This window comes from Taudactylus pleione, unplaced genomic scaffold (assembly GCF_031769625.1).
Source record: "Taudactylus pleione unplaced genomic scaffold, aTauple2 ptg000154l, whole genome shotgun sequence".
NCBI lineage: Eukaryota > Metazoa > Chordata > Amphibia > Anura > Myobatrachidae > Taudactylus > Taudactylus pleione.
The window spans coordinates 9,259,974-9,278,577 of NW_028284556.1; positions in this window are offsets into that span (position 1 = coordinate 9,259,974).

Genomic DNA, 18,604 nt, shown 5'->3' on the forward strand with positions numbered 1-18,604 from the left:
TCAACCCACACAGCAATCCTTTCACCCACCCCACTCACGAAAATGCTTTAACTGCAACCAAGTGGGACATGTAAGTAGGAACTGTAGGGTGAAGAAGGTAGGATCCCCTAACCAGGGAGTACCTGGATATCCCCATACGGGATATACACAGAGTACAGGAAATCCACAACAGTCACCAGCTCCAATTGTGGCCGTAAATGCTGTATTGGAGAGTGAGAGTCAGCGCCAGGGGTCTGGTCATACCTGTAGTCTACAGATAGTCATGTTAACGGGAAGTACTAGGAAAGAACCGGTGATGATGGTTGATGTAGCTGGCACTAAATATCCTTTTCTTGTAGACACAGGGGCGACCAGGTCAGTGATAAAATCTCACACCAACTTACAGGTAACCAGCGAGACAGTACCAGCAATGGGTGCAACTGGTAAAGTGCAACATTATCCTTTAACAAAGTCCACAGAGGTCACTATCAGGCCATTGCATACCAGGCATTCTTTCCTCCTGGCAGCAGCAGCTCCTACTAACCTATGGGGAAGGGATTTGTTATGTAAGATGGGATGTGTCATATATTGTATCCCTGATGGTGTATTTCTAGATATCCCAGAGAGAGTTGCGCACGAGGTGAGGGATATGTTGGACACTTTCCAAAGGATAATGTATCACTCTACTGGTTTAAGTGAAAATCCATCTCAGGTAGATCAAATGTTACCCCAAATTAAAGATTCACTTTGGACCAAGGATGGACAGGACACTGGATTAATGGCAAACGTAAGTCCCGTAATGGTAAATCTAAAAAGTGGTAGGCAAGCTCCTAAAATTCCCCAGTACCCAATAAAACAGGAGGTAGAATTAGGGGTTTATCCCATAATTGAGCGATTGTTACAGCAGGGAATTTTAGTTCATACAGCTAGTGAAGCCAACAGTCCCATCTTTCCTGTAAAGAAGAGTGGCGGGAGGGGTTATAGGCTGGTACAAGACCTTAGAGGGGTTAATAAGGTGGTAGAGAGACAATTTCCTGTAGTGCCAAATCCAGCTGTCATCCTCATGCAGATCCCACCAAATGCAACCCATTTCACTGTCATTGACCTCTGTTCTGCTTTCTTCTCTGTACCTCTTCATCCTGACTGTCAGTACCTATTCGCCTTTACATACAGGGGTGTACAATACACATGGACACGATTGCCTCAGTATCTTCTCCCAGGCCTTACATGACTGTTTACAATCTTTTCAACCTACCAATGGATCTGTTCTAATACAATATGTGGATGATTTACTGTTATGTTCTGATTCATTTATGTCATGTTTAAATGATACTAAACTTTTGTTGCTTCATCTCTCGCAAACAGGACACAGGGTTGCTAAGGACAAACTATAGCCATGCCAGTCCAGGGTTAAATACTTGGGACACTGTCTAACCCAGGGGTTAAGACATCTCACAAATGACAGAATCCCTGCCATACAGAACATGACACTGCTGCAGAACTAACAGCAAATTCATACCTTCTTGGGAGTGTGTGGATAGTGCAGAATGTGGATCCAAGGTTTTTCTATTTTGGCCTTGCCATTAGAGGACTTAGGGCCTGATTCAGACCCACTCGCGAGCGGCTGTCCGCTCGCAAGTGGGTCGATGTTATGGACTGAGGATGCGCACGACGGAGGGAGCTCCGTCGTGCGCATGCGCCAGATGCGATGAGCGAAGGAAAGTCCTTCGCTCGTTGTGTCCGATCAAAGGGGGCGTGCTGTCAATGTTGATTGACAGCACGCCCCGTTTGGTGGGCGTGCCAGGGGAACGCCTCCCGTCAAAATCCGGCCCACTGACATCACTAGTGATGTCAGTGGGAGTGATTTTGGCTCTGATAGAGCCAAAATCACTCCGGAGCTTGCGGTTGAAAACCTCAACCGCAGGCTCCGGCTCGCAAATTCGAAACCATCACAATGCAAACCATCACAATGCACGCTCGTATAGCCTGTGGGTGGTGACCCACAGCTATACGAGCGTCCTGGAGGACGCTCCATGAAAATGGAGCCCGGCCCTCATTCAGAGCGTGCGCTCTGCTCAGAGCGTACGGCTCTGAATGAGGGCCTTAGTCTCTTCCTCAAAGCTTGATCGTGTCATAAACACAGAGGAATCAGAGCAGGCTTTCCTTAATCTTAAGGATAGTCTGACAAGAGCACCTGCATTGGGAATACCTGATTATGAAAAACCTTTTGATTTGTATTGTACGGAAGCCAATATTTGTGCAGCAGGTGTCATACACACAGAGGAATCAGAGCAGGCTTTCCTTAATCTTAAGGATAGTCTGACAAGAGCTCCTGCATTGGGAATACCTGATTATGAAAAACCTTTTGATTTGTATTGTACGGAAGCCGATGGTTGTGCTGCAGGTGTCCTCACACAAAAACATGGTGATGCCAGTAGGCCCGTAGCATACTACAGTGTACAATTGGACACTGTGGCAAGATCACTCCCAATGTGTTTAAGAAGTGTAGCAGCAACTGCTCTATTGGTCAGTAAGAGTGAGGATGTGGTACTAGGCCATGATATGATTATTTATACTCCCCATGCTGTATCTGCTTTGCTAAACTCTGCCAAACCAGACATGTCTCCTCAGCTAGGTTCACAAAATGGGAACTAGCCTTAATAGCACCTGCAAACATATTACCATATGTGCAACATGATGCACATAGGGTGGAGAGAGGTGAGCCGCTGGCAACAGGTGAGTTCTGCAGGTATATTGATGCACATGATTGTATGGAATATCTGAATCAAACCTTTACTGCAAGACCTGACATACGGGATACACCTTTAGAAAATGTAGATGTGACATTTAACACAGATGGGAGTTGTCATAGACAAACTGACAATGGAGAGTTATGTACAGGTTATGCTGTGGTAAATGATTAGGACGTTATAGAAGCTGAACCTTTCGGCCCACCACAATCGGCCCAAGTTGCGGAACTGGTGGCATTAAAGAGAGCGTGTGAATTAGCGGAAGGCAAATTCTGCTAATATCTACACTGACTCTAGGTACGCCTTCGAGGTAGTACATGATTTCGGTGCCTTATGGTGTCTGAGAAAATTTATGACAGCAGCAGGCACACCAATTGCACATTCCAAACATAAAAGGACTACTAATAGCAATCCAATTGCCAAAGGCAGTGGCAGTAATTAAGTGTAAAGCCCATACATGTGAGGATGATCCAGTGTCACTGGGCAACAACAGGGCAGACAAAGCTGCAAAATGGGCAGCAGGGCTAAAAATGAATGTACCAACTGAACAAATCATGATTTTTCAAATAATTGATATGCTGAAATTAATTGAGATGCAAAATTTGTGTTCTATCCAGGAAAAGTCAGTCTGGAGGTCCAAGGGATGTGGGCAAGAGTCTTCTGGACTCTGGAGAGATGGACAAGGTAAGCCAGTGGCTCCCAAGGCATGCTACTCCAGCCTGGCTGAGGCAGCGCACGGTCTGACTCATTTGGGAAAGCAAGGTATGTGCAAGTTGGTGAGAGCATACTGGTGCACAATGTCCTGTCTGACCTGCTTGAGGAAAAACATTGGGAAAACAATCCCTACTGAACCATCCCACATTCCTCCGACTGATGGACTTTTCTAGGTAATACAAATTGATTTAATCCAGTTACCACCCTGCAGGAATCTCAAGTATGTATTAGTGTGCACTGACGTGTTTTCCAATTGGGTTGAGGCATACCCAGCTGCCACTAATACTGCTGCGTTTACTGCCAAGAAAATTGTTCAAGAGTTTGTGTGCAGATACGGTATCCCTAAAATTATCGAGAGTGATAGGGGTACTCATTTCACAGGTGATGTTTTCCAAAATATGTGTAAACTGATGGGTATTAATAGTCGACTTCATACCCCCTACTGACCGCAAGCCAGTGCCAAGGTAGAGATGATGAATGGTACTATTAAAAATAAATTAAGTAAGATCATGGAAGAAACTGGACTAGGATGGCCAGAGGCATTACCGTTAGTCCTACACAGCATAAGGACCACTCCTAGACCTCCTCTGAATCTGCCCCCATTTGAAATACTGTTTGGTAGACAACCTCATTTGATTATAAGTCCGCAGCAAGATTTGAAAGGTACCAATGAGGTAACTGTAAGGTATCTTATATCAATGAGTAAACAGTTAAAACAGCAACAGCAGAAACTGAAATTGATGTCCCTTGATATGCCTGAAACAAACTGTCATGATGTTGGACCTGGAGAATATGTTATGATCAGAAATTCCTTGCCTTCAGGTTGTTTGACTGATCATTGGGAAGGTCTGTATCAGGTGTTGCTGACGAGTACCACATCTTTGAAGGTGGCCGAGAGAGATACCTGGGTCCATTCCACTTACTGCAAGAAGGTCAACCAACCGGTGGAGAAACAAGGTTGGCGTGAGATATCTGAACTAAATAAATTTGCAGGTCATTGCTACGGCAATGGACTGGTCTGCTGTGTTAATTTTTGTATTCCCTTCCAGAGGCTCCATCATCCTGGTTTGTTTGGGGATCTCTGGTTTCTGTGACAGGGGACCGATAGAGGAGATGGGAGCTAATGGCAGTATTGATGGAGTGGAGTCAAGAGGAGGAGTGCTATGCCAATCAGGGGAGTGTCTGACCAATCTTAGTGCTGTAATTGTTAAGAGATCTGCTATTTTGGATACTCGGAGACAGTGTGAAGGTCTATTGTCTGAGGATTATTGTATGTGTGAGTTCTGTGGGTCCGTAGTCAACGAGAGATGCATCCAACAGTGTCAACCTAAGTATAATCAGTATTGGGGTGGGTGTCCTTTAGAGGATTATGACACCATGGTGAGCAAAATTTTTAACCAAACCGACTGTTGGGTGTGCTCTCAGGTGCCCCAAGGACAGCCTAATGTAGGTAATATAGGATTAGTGCCATTCCCATTAAATGTCTCTGAAATTCTAGAATCACAAAGAGGGCATGCACTAGATGGAAAATTTCTCAAATCAAAACCACCTCATTTTAAACTCCACCAGTACCAAGTAGATAAATCACTTTTACGTTTGAACATCACCAACTGGAATAACCAGACAGTGAACTTCTCACTACGAGCTTAGCATGAGCCTATGAATTATGAACTGTTATGCACAATTAGGTCAGGTGTAAGACATTTCTGGTATAAATATACACTGAGTAACACCAAAGAAATGATTGGTAGGGTTCCAGAAGGGTATTGTGCCAAGGTATTACAACGAGAAACTTGTATGAATCAAATGGGAGAACCTGAAGTAGGATCACTTGCTAGGGAAATGTGTGGGTTATTGATGTTTACTATCCCTTATGTTCTCCCCGATGATGTATATTATATATGTGGAAGGAAAGCGTATAAGTGGCTCTCTCTGAGTTCCAAAGGTTTGTGTTATTTGGGAAGAGTAGTCCCAGAAGTTATGACCCTTGGTGAAATGCTTGGTATTCATAAAGACACACCATCACCATATCTTCACACACAGTATGAACACAGAGACAAAAGAAATATGATACCCGGTGATGTGCATAAAGCCACTTAGTTAATCAGTGAGACAACTGACTTTCAAGTTTTGGTAGCATTGGATCCCACCAGGATCGCTCGGGATACACTAAATTTTAGATATATCCAAGACCTTGCTAAATTAATAGATAATATCACGGAGATGTATGATGACACATACAGGTATACAGGTAGGAAGTTGCAGGCCTACAAAAAAGAACTGGTGCAACACAGATTAGTCTTAAATTATTTAACAGCTGTCACTGGAGGGTATTATAACTTTGGCCACCCAATTTGGAGTTAAGTGTTGCACTTATATTACAAATGATACAAGCGATCCCAAGGAGGTAATAGACCAGAAGATGGATGAAATTCTGCAGCTAAAATGGGAATTTCGAAAGAACCATAATGCTTCAGTGGCTGAAGTAGAGGAGAATGTAGAGGAATGGGTTTCATGGTTGAACCCAGTGAAATGGTTCTCAGGCCTAGGAGAGTGGGTCCAGGAAATGATTGCGAGCATAGGTAAACTCCTGAATCCTCATACTGGTTGTCATCATAGTAATTGGCATATGTGTCAGGTGTGTTCCTACTGTGTTGAAATGTGGAAAATGTAAAGATAAGGTAAACCGGAAGAATGAAATTATGATGGTGGTCAGTAGTAACAATGTGAATACTGAGGTAAATTTAGAACTGCATTACAACCCTGAACTAGAAGGTACCGTCGTATAATATATAAGATTTAGACATGCATAAAATGTATTATTAAAATTTTATTTTAAAATATCTTAAATAATGTAAGTCCCTATTCCCCCTCAAGACTTCCTTTATAGGTTTGGTGCATCCCCACATCTTTCCCATGATCTCCCAAGATCCGCAGTGTGCGTATAGGGGTAGTTTTATGTCCCCTCCTAGAAACACATTATAGATGGATTAAGAACCACCTTGTGCCATCCCATAATATAACATTGAATAATATGTCATAATGTAAGCCTAAATTAAATTTTCAGATAAGAGTATGATAGCATGTTGTTTGCTATCAAAGGGTGGACTGTCGAAGCTGGATAATTGGCTGAGACAGGTTCGGTTTAAAATTAGATCGGGGTGACGTCATTTTGCAAATGGCAACGAGACGCCATTTTGCGACTGACCGCCTAGCGCCATTTTAGAGAATCACGCCATTATAAGTACATACGGTGATACTATTATTTAGCGTTGTATGATTACCACGCAATAGAAAGAAGTTAACAGTTTTCACCATACAAATACAGTCACTAAAACATATAAAATTATTAAACCTACAAAACACGTACCTTGGTGTACTCCACAAAACACATAGTCGCACAGCGCTAACTAGCGTCTTTTCCCAATTCCCCAATACTTACACACTGCACACTTACACAAAAGGTTCCTTAACATTAAAGTGTAATATTCAAGGTTTATTCAGTAATTATTAATGTTGTGAAATAAAGGTTATTTAATATCTAAGGCTAAGTACATGGTAAGAAGACCGTGTTTGGTGTTTTACAGATCCACTGTGTCTCAACAGATTTCCGGTATCATCGGTGAGAAGATCGGAACATGCGTCTGCAAACTATGGACTATAGAGAGTTAAAATACTAAAATGTACTCTGTAATGTTATCAGCTTAGATTAGCATGCAGCTGGAAAAAGGACACAAAGGGCGGTTGGAGGCTGTTTGCGTCTATTTGCATTGACCTATGAACTATCCTGTAACAAAAGCACCTTTAAAAAGAACCAATGGAATCATGCCAATCTGTTCTATTGTATTGCCTTTCCCTGTAAGTGTATATATGTGCGCTCTCTGACCCCAGTCTGGCGTCTTCTTGCTGTGCTGTTGACGGAGGTTTCTAATGCTGATGCCGGTATCTGGGCCCAGAGCATGTGCGTATATAACAACTGTACCTTGGGTCTGTATGATTTATTTGCGCTAATTGTCTTTAGATCACAGCGTGTAACCATCTGTTTTTATATTGAATAATAACCTTTTGTGCTTTGGAATCACATTCAAAGTCTGAAAGCATTTATTTACTGTGCAACTCATTACGCTAAATAGCGACAATTTTAGAAGGTATAGGCAGGATTTTAGAGGTTTTAATAAGGTATCGATACACTGAAATCCTTGAAGTGCTTGCGGTAAGGTAAGTCAACCACAAGCGCTGCGAGCTGTTCTGATGGTCCTCGATGTACCAATGTTTTAATACACTTCCTGGAGATGACTTGCGCTAGGGGGCGTCTCTACATATGCTAATGGGCGTCTACATACACAAAGTGATCGCTCGGCAATAAAAAGTGGGCGTGCTTATGCCTTTCCAAGCCAGCGCATGTCATGCCGTCACTTAGCCGAATTTGCATACGCTGGGGGCGAGCGATCCTATATGCCCATGACACTCCCAGAAGATGGAACCCAGTTAAGGACCAGAAAGTGTGGTCCATCAACAGATGGATCAATCCATACAAACAAGCGATCTCCGCCTTCCATGTGTAACCCCTGTCAATTAGACTAACTGGGGAAACTTCTGCACGATATATGGGCCTTATATCATTTTAGTGAACACAAAGTTAAATTGTTGTATAAATATATGTACAGTATATGACTTGTAAATGAAACATTACTACAGCATATAGGTCAAGAAAAATATAGTGAAGATAGAATTCTTCTTTATTTAATTTAGCAAAAAGACGACTTGTTGGTAAGGTTCTGTTATTTAGGGCGGAATGTCTGAGCATACAAAAATTACTTGTGAACAATGTTAAATTGCTTCTAGTGACAGAGGTGTGATGCTTTTCATTTATTCCAGGAAGTATCCTGTGATACAAAAACGTTTAACTATAAAAGATTGTGGGTTATTGAAGGTGGGTTAAGAAGGTCCTTGCAGCTCTGCCCTACAGCCAGAAAGTACGAGGAGACTCCGTCGGAGGAAGAGGTCACAACAAACCGCACTATCCTTCTACATTACAAGAGTAAAGGCACACATCCACTAGATGATTAAATTGAGCAATTGAACTATAACAATATTGTTATCGTTCAGTCGTTTGCACATCATTTTAAAAAATGGCTAAAATGACCAGCGATGCGCGTTCCCACTGGTCGTGTAGACATCTATCATCGGCCAAATATGTTGTACAACCTGACAGTAACGTCAGGTTCAGCATGTTTGGAGATGATTGATGTTCCTACACTGAACGACTGCTCATTTAGTGTAGGCACATCACAGACTGACAAACGATTGCACAATTACAATGTCGTAATCATGCAGTCGTTTTCATGTCTTTAAGTGGATGTGTGCCTAAACGTGTTTGGAATTCTAGAGATACATCAGAGTGTTACACATGCGCATGTCTGCAGGTCACTCACTGTGAAGGAGGTGGAGGGATCCACTCAGATCTCTCTTTCAATCCTGAACCTCCTTCCCATAGGAATGAGCGGGAAGCTGGGAATCAGCACCACCTGAAGATGGCGTGGATTCTCGCAAGCTAACTTCGATAATTTTCAGTGTTCGGGGCTTGGTGAATATTGGACGGCCATATCAGGCCCCTAATAATGAATGAGTCTGTTAGTTAGAACAAATATTTAGTTGTGATAGAATTATGAACCGTTTGTATAAATAAATTAAATTTGTCATTACCAGCCTGTTTATATGCAAAGATCCGTTAATGAATATGTTTGATTGATGTATCAGGGGTAAATAGGTACCAATCCTGGGGTGTGACATGCTGTATGCTGGGATAACAGAGCATAAAATGGGACCTGGCTCTATCACTGGGATCTTGGAGGGGAGAACAAACCTAGCTGTTTGGGGGCAGGTGGGAGTGCTGGGTACAGCCGTGCACTGTTGAGACAATTTCATGCCCCATAAAGTTAGCCCTGGCTGCAAATGATCACAGGTATTGTTGTTGTGCTCAGACTCTGACTGTAGGAAAGGTAAAGTGAGCGGACAGTTGATTGTAAAAAGAGTCTGTGACTTGAAAGACCCCAGAGCCCAGTAACTGAGATTTTCCAAATGCATAGGAGAGGTCACGTCTGATCTGTCAGTGAAGTTAGAAGTGTGATCTGATGTACAGGGCCATATTCATTATGTTAATTATTGGGGGTCAGGTGGCATCTGATAGTTAGCATTCTATTTCGCCAGGAACGTCGGAGCAATTTATCAGTTTCAGTCAAAAATCAGCTGTTTCCCTGCATTTGTAGCAGTGAAAATGATCACTGACATTAGTGCATGAACTAGGGATCACACCGGCGCACAAAGCCCCGGCAGAAGGAGCCGGACAGGGGCAGAGGGATCCGAAAGTATCCCTCTTCGCAACCCGGGACTCCTTCCCACAGGGAAGCAGTGACAGTGCACTAACAAATGGCAACTGAAGATGATGAATGTTCCTGAAGCCAAGCTTGATGAATTTAGGTCCCCACACTAGTGTATGGGAATGCCGGGCCACATTGGGAAGGAAAGTAAATAAAGTGATGATGAATATGGTCCTAAGTGAGAGCAAGGTGAATGACTAGAGGCATGCTGTGTACAGGTGATAAACCAAGCGGCAAACTCAGGGCGGGATGTACTAAGCATCGGATCCGCAATGTGACACATCCCGCCTGTCTTCGGGTACATATCGCGGTTCATTACCATGGTATGTAGCTAGAATATCGCAAAGGACAGCTCTCCCGATAGGAGCCGTCCTTAGCGATGGCTTCGGACAGAGGGGCTTCCTGGTTTAACACTCAGAAGTCCCTCTGGCATCCTTCTGCACATGCGTAGAAGGCCGTGGGGACAATGCATTCCGGTGCTTTGTACATATGGGGAATGCAGTAAACCGGCATTTTCGGGGGTTTTACCGCATTATCCCCGTTATTACATCCCACCATCAGTCATAAAGTAAAGACAATATCAGCTCTTTAGATCACCTCTGTGAGCCATAGCTTTCATACGGTCTGTGCTGTAGCTAAGAACTTTGCAGAAGAGACACAAGATGCAGTAAAAGTTTATTTTATCCTGGCTGATGGTCTAATCTGATTACTCCTAACGGTGTGTCATCGGCTCATGAACCACCTTACTAAACCTGCATACACCAATGTACCAATGTTCATTTTGAGATACTGATCCAGAGCAAGATGCAAACTGGCTTCACTTACGCCACATATAGGGCTCAATTCACTTCAACACGAATTGAATAGCGCCGGGAAGGAGCTCCTGGAGCTATTAATCCCGACTGAAGGATTTCTTCTCGCACCCCTCCTGGGGCCCAAATAGAAATCCGACAAAACTGCTGTCGCGATGCCAGTTTCTGCCCTGAGCACGGTGGAAACAGCATCGCGCCAGGCACTTAAGACGGAGAATACCGGTTCTAGCGACTAAACACCATGTTTGGCAGGAGAACAAACATTCTCCAAAATAACAGCATGCTGAATTGAATGGCTCCAGGAGCTCCTTCCCAGCGCTATTCAATTCGCATTGAATTGAATTGAGCCCATAGAGTGCAATAAACAATTTGTAATATGTAATATTGCCAAGGTCCTATAACTGGAATAGTCCTTACAAAATAAAAAAACTATATACATGGGTTATTGATAGAGCAAATAATTACTGTACCTGTCACCTATATTAATGTAATCAGACATTGGGCCTGATTCAGCATGGATTGCTATTCTTCTTATATACACACAACTGCATTGCTAATATCTGCGGTGCTAATTAAGTGTGTGCATTCATATTGCGTACTCAGCCTGACATAAGGATGCCCACTTACCTTTACAGACATCCGTAGACTTGGCCAACATAGAGAAACAATCGGTACTATCGAGTAACATTGGACCCAGACGCACAGGTAAGGAAGCCTAGACCTCACTCAGGAATTGCTAACTTCTGCTCATGCTATGAGTACTCAGGAGGCGTCTGGTATTGAAGTGGCTAATTTATGCACGCCCCTGCAACACCGTTGAAAAGCACAGCCATGCCTGCGTTCGCACGACCACACCCCCGACATCACCCACAAACGGCACTTCCTGTCATTCACTCTGCTCTGGGTCTGCGTAGCCTCTGCAAACGCAGTTTCCATCGCAATTGCTAGTTCACGCACTCCGCTGCATACTCATGCGCAGTGCGAATTAATCGACCGATTGTGGGCGTCTTTGTAACTGCGAACCAAGCTGAATCAGGCCCATTGTTTGCTTTTATGTGTAATAAATTCACAAATAGTTTTCTCCCGTCTTATAAAGTATAAGGTAATAATGGTCACTAAGGAATTCTGTGATCACATAAAGGTATGAAGCTGAAAGCTGGGTGCTTTTATAAAAGTATCTAAATTCTGGGGGGACTTTTGTTATCTATAATAATTAGGGGTGTGTTATAATTCACACATTTAACTAATACACAATGAAGTGAAGAATGAATAGAATGATGTAGGTGAATGCACAGGTTCACAGCACTGTGTCTAACTTACTTATGCAGACTCTCTGCTTCCTCAATGGTTTCTGGGAGAGTCTGCTGTCCTTTGGTTTCTGGGAGAAACAGCACAAGTACGCCAGACAGTATTCCGATCACAGCTGTGTACACAAAATAGGCCAGAAAATAGCATGAGCTCAGCATAGCACTTTGGAAAATCATTATATTTACTATATAATAAGCGAGAAACCCTGTCTGTCTGTGAGTTTGTTTGTCTTTTATGCATGGCCAGAGTTGTGGACCTAGCTGCACAAAATCTGGCATTAACAGGATTAGGTTTTTACCTAGGATTGAACTTCGTCAGGGCCACACACTATCACACAATACATAAAAAATGGGGACACTCTTAAATTACACTGGTTCTGGGGCTGATTCCAGTGGAAACTGTCAGTCTGATAAAAACCTGTGAGAAAGCTACAAAAGTATCCTTTTAACCTCAGTCTGAGCAAACACGATGACTCAAGCAAGTTCATATTAAATCCAGAGCCTCTGTGTTTGCATTCAAGGGCGTAATTAGAACTTTGTGGGCCATATAGCAAGATCTTAAAAGGGCCCCCCGTGTTAAAAAAACACATCCATTTGCCCCCACATAGACCCCATTCAATTTCTGCCACACAGAGCCCATTCAGGTTATGCCACGCACTAGTAGTGCCCCTTATACATTATGCCTCACAAAATGCGAAAAGGCAGTGTTTTACTATGGAGAAGTGGTTTCTTGAGAAAATGACAATTGCAGAAAAGTTCTCTCGAGAAAAATTACCTAATTTTCACTGAAAAAAAGGTAAATAGAATTGGGAGGAAAGTTATCTCACAAAAATTGTACCACATGACTACGGGTTTATGGGAGAAAATGGATTATCGCATCTAATTGGATACCCCCCTTAATCCGTAACTACTCCTCACAATAAAATATGTATTAGCAAACTAATATAATATATGTCTATTTTGTGTTACTTTTTTATATGTAGGTTGTTTGTGCACTATAGCAAATATGTTCATTTGCAAATATCTATTATGTCACTCTTATGGCTGTCTTACTAAATACTATAAGTGGTAGCTCCTTCCAGACATTTGCAAATCGGTAAACAAAGAAGGGCGTTTTAGTTCCACCAATATCACACACTGATGAGCAGACCATTATGCCAAGGATTCTGTAATAGGCATACCATACATAAATATAAGACATAATAACAGATTAGATAGATACATTCCTTGTACTATAAATTTCTGTTGCCGACCTTGGCTGTTGCTGCTGTCAGAAATGGGGAGGGACTGCGGCAGACATCGGAGGTATATTCGGGGTATGCTTAATATTTGCGGATATCCCCCGACACATCCCCATTGAGAACACTCTCAGTCCCACAACCCCCCCCCCCACCCTCTAACGGTTGCAGCATGTCAACCATACTGCGGCTCGGGCGGACTGCAACTTCTTTGCTGATCATTAAACATCTGTCTTGTATGCAAACCATTGGGTTTGCATACAAGTGTGAATCTGGCCTTATGTATTATCTGGTTGAAGCTCAGTTATATGATGATGATATTTGTTATATTTCTATGCAAACAGGCATCTTCTGGACCGTGACCAGGCATCTTCTGGTCCTTCTGCATGAATAGTGAATACCAAATGAAAACACTATCTACCCAGGGAGGATCAAATTCTTCAGAGGTTCCTCATTGCAGAGAAAGCACCATATAGGTAAGAAAGACTCTCGAGCTGGCTTGTACTTGAGGGATGGGTGGGGAGGGAGGACAAAAAATTAGTGCATCTGGCCCTAGGTTTCTGTTGCCAGCCCTGCACCCCTTAGTGACTTGCCACAGCCCCTGGCTCACCCCCCATGCTGGGCTGATTCACAAAGGCTGCCGGCTGCCACAATCGGAGCTCAGATCAGTGTTCAGAGTCTCTGCGCATGGTGCAAGCTTCAATGGAAGAACCGATGGTTGCCACTCTGCAGACCCCACCCCATTAACATAACCACCTCCACCAACCAGGGGAGTAGTGAGGGTGGTTCCAGTGGAGCATGAGCTCCAGGCGCCAAAATGGACAGAGGGCACCATTCAGGTTTCCCAAAATTCATGGGGCACTGCACAGTATGATGGCCGCCTGTTATTTTTATCTAGGTTTCTTTTCTCTATATCCTAAATAAGTTTTGGATCTGAGGGGGCGTGGCCTGATAGTAGAACTGAGCAGAGGTGTTTTGTGGGAGCTCCGGCAATAAAGCCAAAAATACCCCTTCTTTACCCCTTGAAAAAGGGTAATAACGGTTCCTGCCTTGCCATACGGGTTAAATTGGGCTTTGGAGAACTGTGCAAGACACCGGAACTTTGAGGCCTACTCCACGCCAAAAGCCGCGGCCTCGATTGCGTGCGCTACCCGCCGCTGATTCCGCAATACCGCGGATATACCTAAGGCGCTGAAGACATCAAAGGTACTCCCTCCCGCTAACCCCTCAGCCGCAAGTGACCCCAAGTACCTGCCGCTAGAGATTGTGGGCCTCATTCAGAGGCGGTCGAAGGATGCAAGCGGTCTCTCAGAAACTGGGCAGCCACTTGCATCCTGACCGGCCGCCTCTGTTGCGGTCGTTAGGCTGTGGGTTAACACCCACAGCTCTAACGACCGCTCCTGTGATGGTCGCGATGGTCAGAGACCATCGCGACCATCGGGGCTTACGACGAGACCCTAGGGTAGGGTCTCCCTTGTCGTAAGCCCCGGAGAGCTTCTGGCTCTGTCTGGGCTGCCACCCCCCGGCCCGCCTTCCAAACGGGACGAGCTGTCAATCAACATCGACAGCTCGCCCCCTTTGGATCGAGACACCGGCGCCATCGTGCGCATGCTCTGTGGGGGCCATCGACCCGGTCCGAGCGCATCTGCGCTAACGACCGGGTCTGAATGACCCCCTGTGTCTTGCTGGGGAAGCCGGCGGTGTGCTGTAGCACTGATCCTCTCACTCGGCTGGTTCACTCACTGCCAGCCGCTACAGCCTTGGTCAGTGACCTCCATCTCACCTCTCCCCGCCTGACTGACCACACATCTGAGGAAAGCTGTGCCTCCTCATTCAAATACCTGGTGAGCTGGAGAGTATATAATATAGTAGGGGAAATATTCTACAGGACATAACTTCTCCCCACATAAGAGATCCCATTGTGCATGATCTGCTACATTATACATGCAGCTGTGGATTAGCCCTCCACAACAACAATAATAATAGTATAATTTAATTTATCATACTGCCATTCACAAGGGTATTTAAAGTTATTAGGAAATTACATGTTGCTGAAACCAAATCTTTGCAGTTTTACTTACTTGACTTTGAACACCTCCTGTGGTAAATTTCAGTACTGTAGGAGATACACAAAAGAGACTGAGATGGTTCTGAATGCTTGTTAAATAACAAGTTATAACTACTTCCAGCGAGCAGACCTCAGCAAAGGCCGCTTTTAACTGAACTCCTTCGTAGGCAGGAGAACGCTGCGGGACTGATTCCCCGCAGACATACATCGCTGGAAGATAGAAAATCGCTGCTTATCCCTGTACAAGTGAACCGCAAAGCGCAACTATACAGGTGTATATAACAGCATACACTACATCCTTCAACTTGATTATTTGCATGGAAATGTACATGGCTAAACAACAGCGTGGCCCGAGAGGGGGCACTATTCCCAAAAACAAAGAGAAAAATACTACTGCTGACCCTCCTCATCTGTCTGGATCCCCGGAATACACCTGACATGACTGAAGAGAACTCTCAATATAGTGCTCAAACTCTTCAAAGAGCTCAGGAAATATCAGAAATCATATCTCCTTTGCTGAACCAAAAGTTGGCAGGAATTTCTGAGCTAAAACAATCTGTAGAATCAGCACTAGGCCAATTACTACAACACTCACAACGTCTAGATGAGGCAGAGCAGAGAATCTCAACTTTGGAGGATGAGCTCACAGAGTCAAAGGCCTTAATTCAGAAACAGGAGTCAACCATGGCCACATTTCACGACAAATTGGAAGACTTGGAGAACAGGAACAGGAGCAATATTCTCCGCATCATTGGCTTGCCTGAGTCTGTAAAACCAAGAGAACTGATGGACTTGGTGTCGCAATGGCTTCCTATAACGCTGGGCATCTATACTAAATCTCATCCCATTCTTATTGAACGTGTGCATAGGGTGGGCCCGGAAAACCACACTGACCAACGCAGGCCAAGACCAGTCATACTAAGAGTTCTAAACTATGCTGAAAAGGTTCATCTCTTAGAAGCCTATCGGAAGCACATTGATCTGACATACCAAGGTGCAAAATTACTAATTTTCCAGGACTCATCCTACAGTGTTGCTATGCGTAGGCGTGAATTCTCTCCGGTTTGCAAAGAACTGTTCGAAAACGGCTTCAGATTCGCATTATTGTATCCGGCTAAATTATGCATTCTACACAATGGCAAAACCCTCTTCTTTGACTCCCCAAAGACAGCATCTAACTTTCTTAGCTCAGCTATGTCGGTGTCTTCTCCTGTAGCTATGAGTGGTGACAGATCACCACACAACAATCGCTGATCAACTATTGTGATGCAAATATCCTTTATCACAGTGTAAATGTCTACTTTTACAATGCACTTAAGTTTGAAATTGATAGTATATTGTTTATACTTCTTTTTTTTAGGTTGCTTGCCTATGTTTTATAGATATTGGAATTCATGTATATGGGTACATGTTACATGTACATTTTTCTTATCAATTAAGTTCTATTTGTTGTTAATGGGACCATACCAGTTCCTAATTTTGGTTCTTAAAATGACACACATTGTCATAAATAGATGTAGTAGATACTTGTTAGACTATTTAAGATATATGATTATTCAGTTGAAATTGAGTTGTTCACTGTCCCATTTTGAGTCACGGCATGAGGGCTGGGACATGCCATGGCTAGACAAAACATTTAATCACATACGATTTTGGGTCAAAATAGGGATTGGCTAGATGGCAAAACCAATAGACACAACTCTAGACTCAGTAAGGGTGAAACATTCAGTTAAATTTATATCTTGGAATGTGGAAGGCCTAAACACCCCGATAAAAAGGAAAAAAAATAGTACAACAATTGAAAAGGTTTAGACCAGATGTGGCTCTACTTCAAGAGTCACATTGGAAAAATACAGCTAATAATGTAATCCGAGCTAATTGGATTAAAAATGTCACTGCGGCCTCATACTCTACAAAAACTAGAGGTGTAATTATTCTATTTAGTAAATCAATACAATATGATGTTATTGACACTCTTATAGACACACAAGGGCACTATGGGGGTCATTCAGACCCGGTCATTAGCGCCGATGCGCTCGGACCAGGTCGATGGCCCCCCACAGAGCATGCGCACGACGTCGCCGTCGTGCGCATGCGTGAGACCCGCTACGACCGACAGCGCTGGTCGAAGCGGGTCTCGAGCCAAAGGGGGCGAGCTGTCAATGTTGATTGACAGCTCGCCCCGTTTGGAAGGCGGGCCGGGGGGGTGGCAGCCCAAACGGAGGCGCTCCCATGGGAACGCCTACCATTTGGGGGAGGCCCCCGCTGACATCACTAGTGATGTCAGTGGAGAGCTTCCGGCTCAGACAGAGCCAGAAGCTCTCCGGGGCTTACGACAAGGGAGACCCTACCCTAGGGTCTCGTCATAAGCCCCGATGGTCGCGATGGTCTCTGACCATCGTGACCATCACCGGAGCGGTCGTTAGAGCTGTGGGTGTTAACCCACAGTCTAACGACCGCAACAGAGGCGGGCGGTCAGGATGCAAGCAGCCGCCCAGTTTCTGAGCGACCGCTTGCATCCTCCGACCGCCTCTGAATGAGGCCCTATATCTTTATGAAACTATACACAGACGGAGAAAAAATGACAATTGCTAATATTTATGGTCCAAACAATTCACGCAATCCTTTTTTTTCAGGAATATTTACCATTTTACAGGGATGGAGGGAAGGCCCTTTAATCCTGGGAGGTGATTTTAATACGGTGCTCTCCTCATCCTTAGACAGATCAGGAAATTTGGGTAGGCCAGACGGTAGTATACCCTCTTCTCTGTTATACATGAAGGAGTCAATGCAATTAACAGACCCTTGGCGACACCAACACCCAGACGATAGAGAATACACCTTCTACTCACATCCTCATGACACATTCTCCAGAATAGATTTTTGGTTAATATCCCCTTGTTTACTCCATAGAGTGATAGACTCTGGCATTTATGATATCATGATTTCAGATCATGCCCCCATTTGGTTCGTTCTTAAACTAGGCACACCAGTCTCCAGCTCATATAACTGTAGATTTCCCGCTTATCTTGCTAATTCAGAAGACTTTAAAAAACAGCTAGAACATAATTTTATAAATTATGCCACGGACAACTCACAACACATTCCTGACATTAACTTATTCTGGAACGCCTTGAAACTTGTGATGAGAGGCCATATTATTGGCTATGTCACTCACCGTCATTGGAAATTGCTTCATAAATTAAGAGAACTTAGTCAGACACTATCAGGAACATATTCCTATTTTATGCAACAACCCCACGGAAGACAACAAAAATAAATATAAAGAAGCCAAGCTGCTTTATGATAATGCCTGTGAGGAGCAAGCCTTATTAGATGTCACATTTCAAAAACAA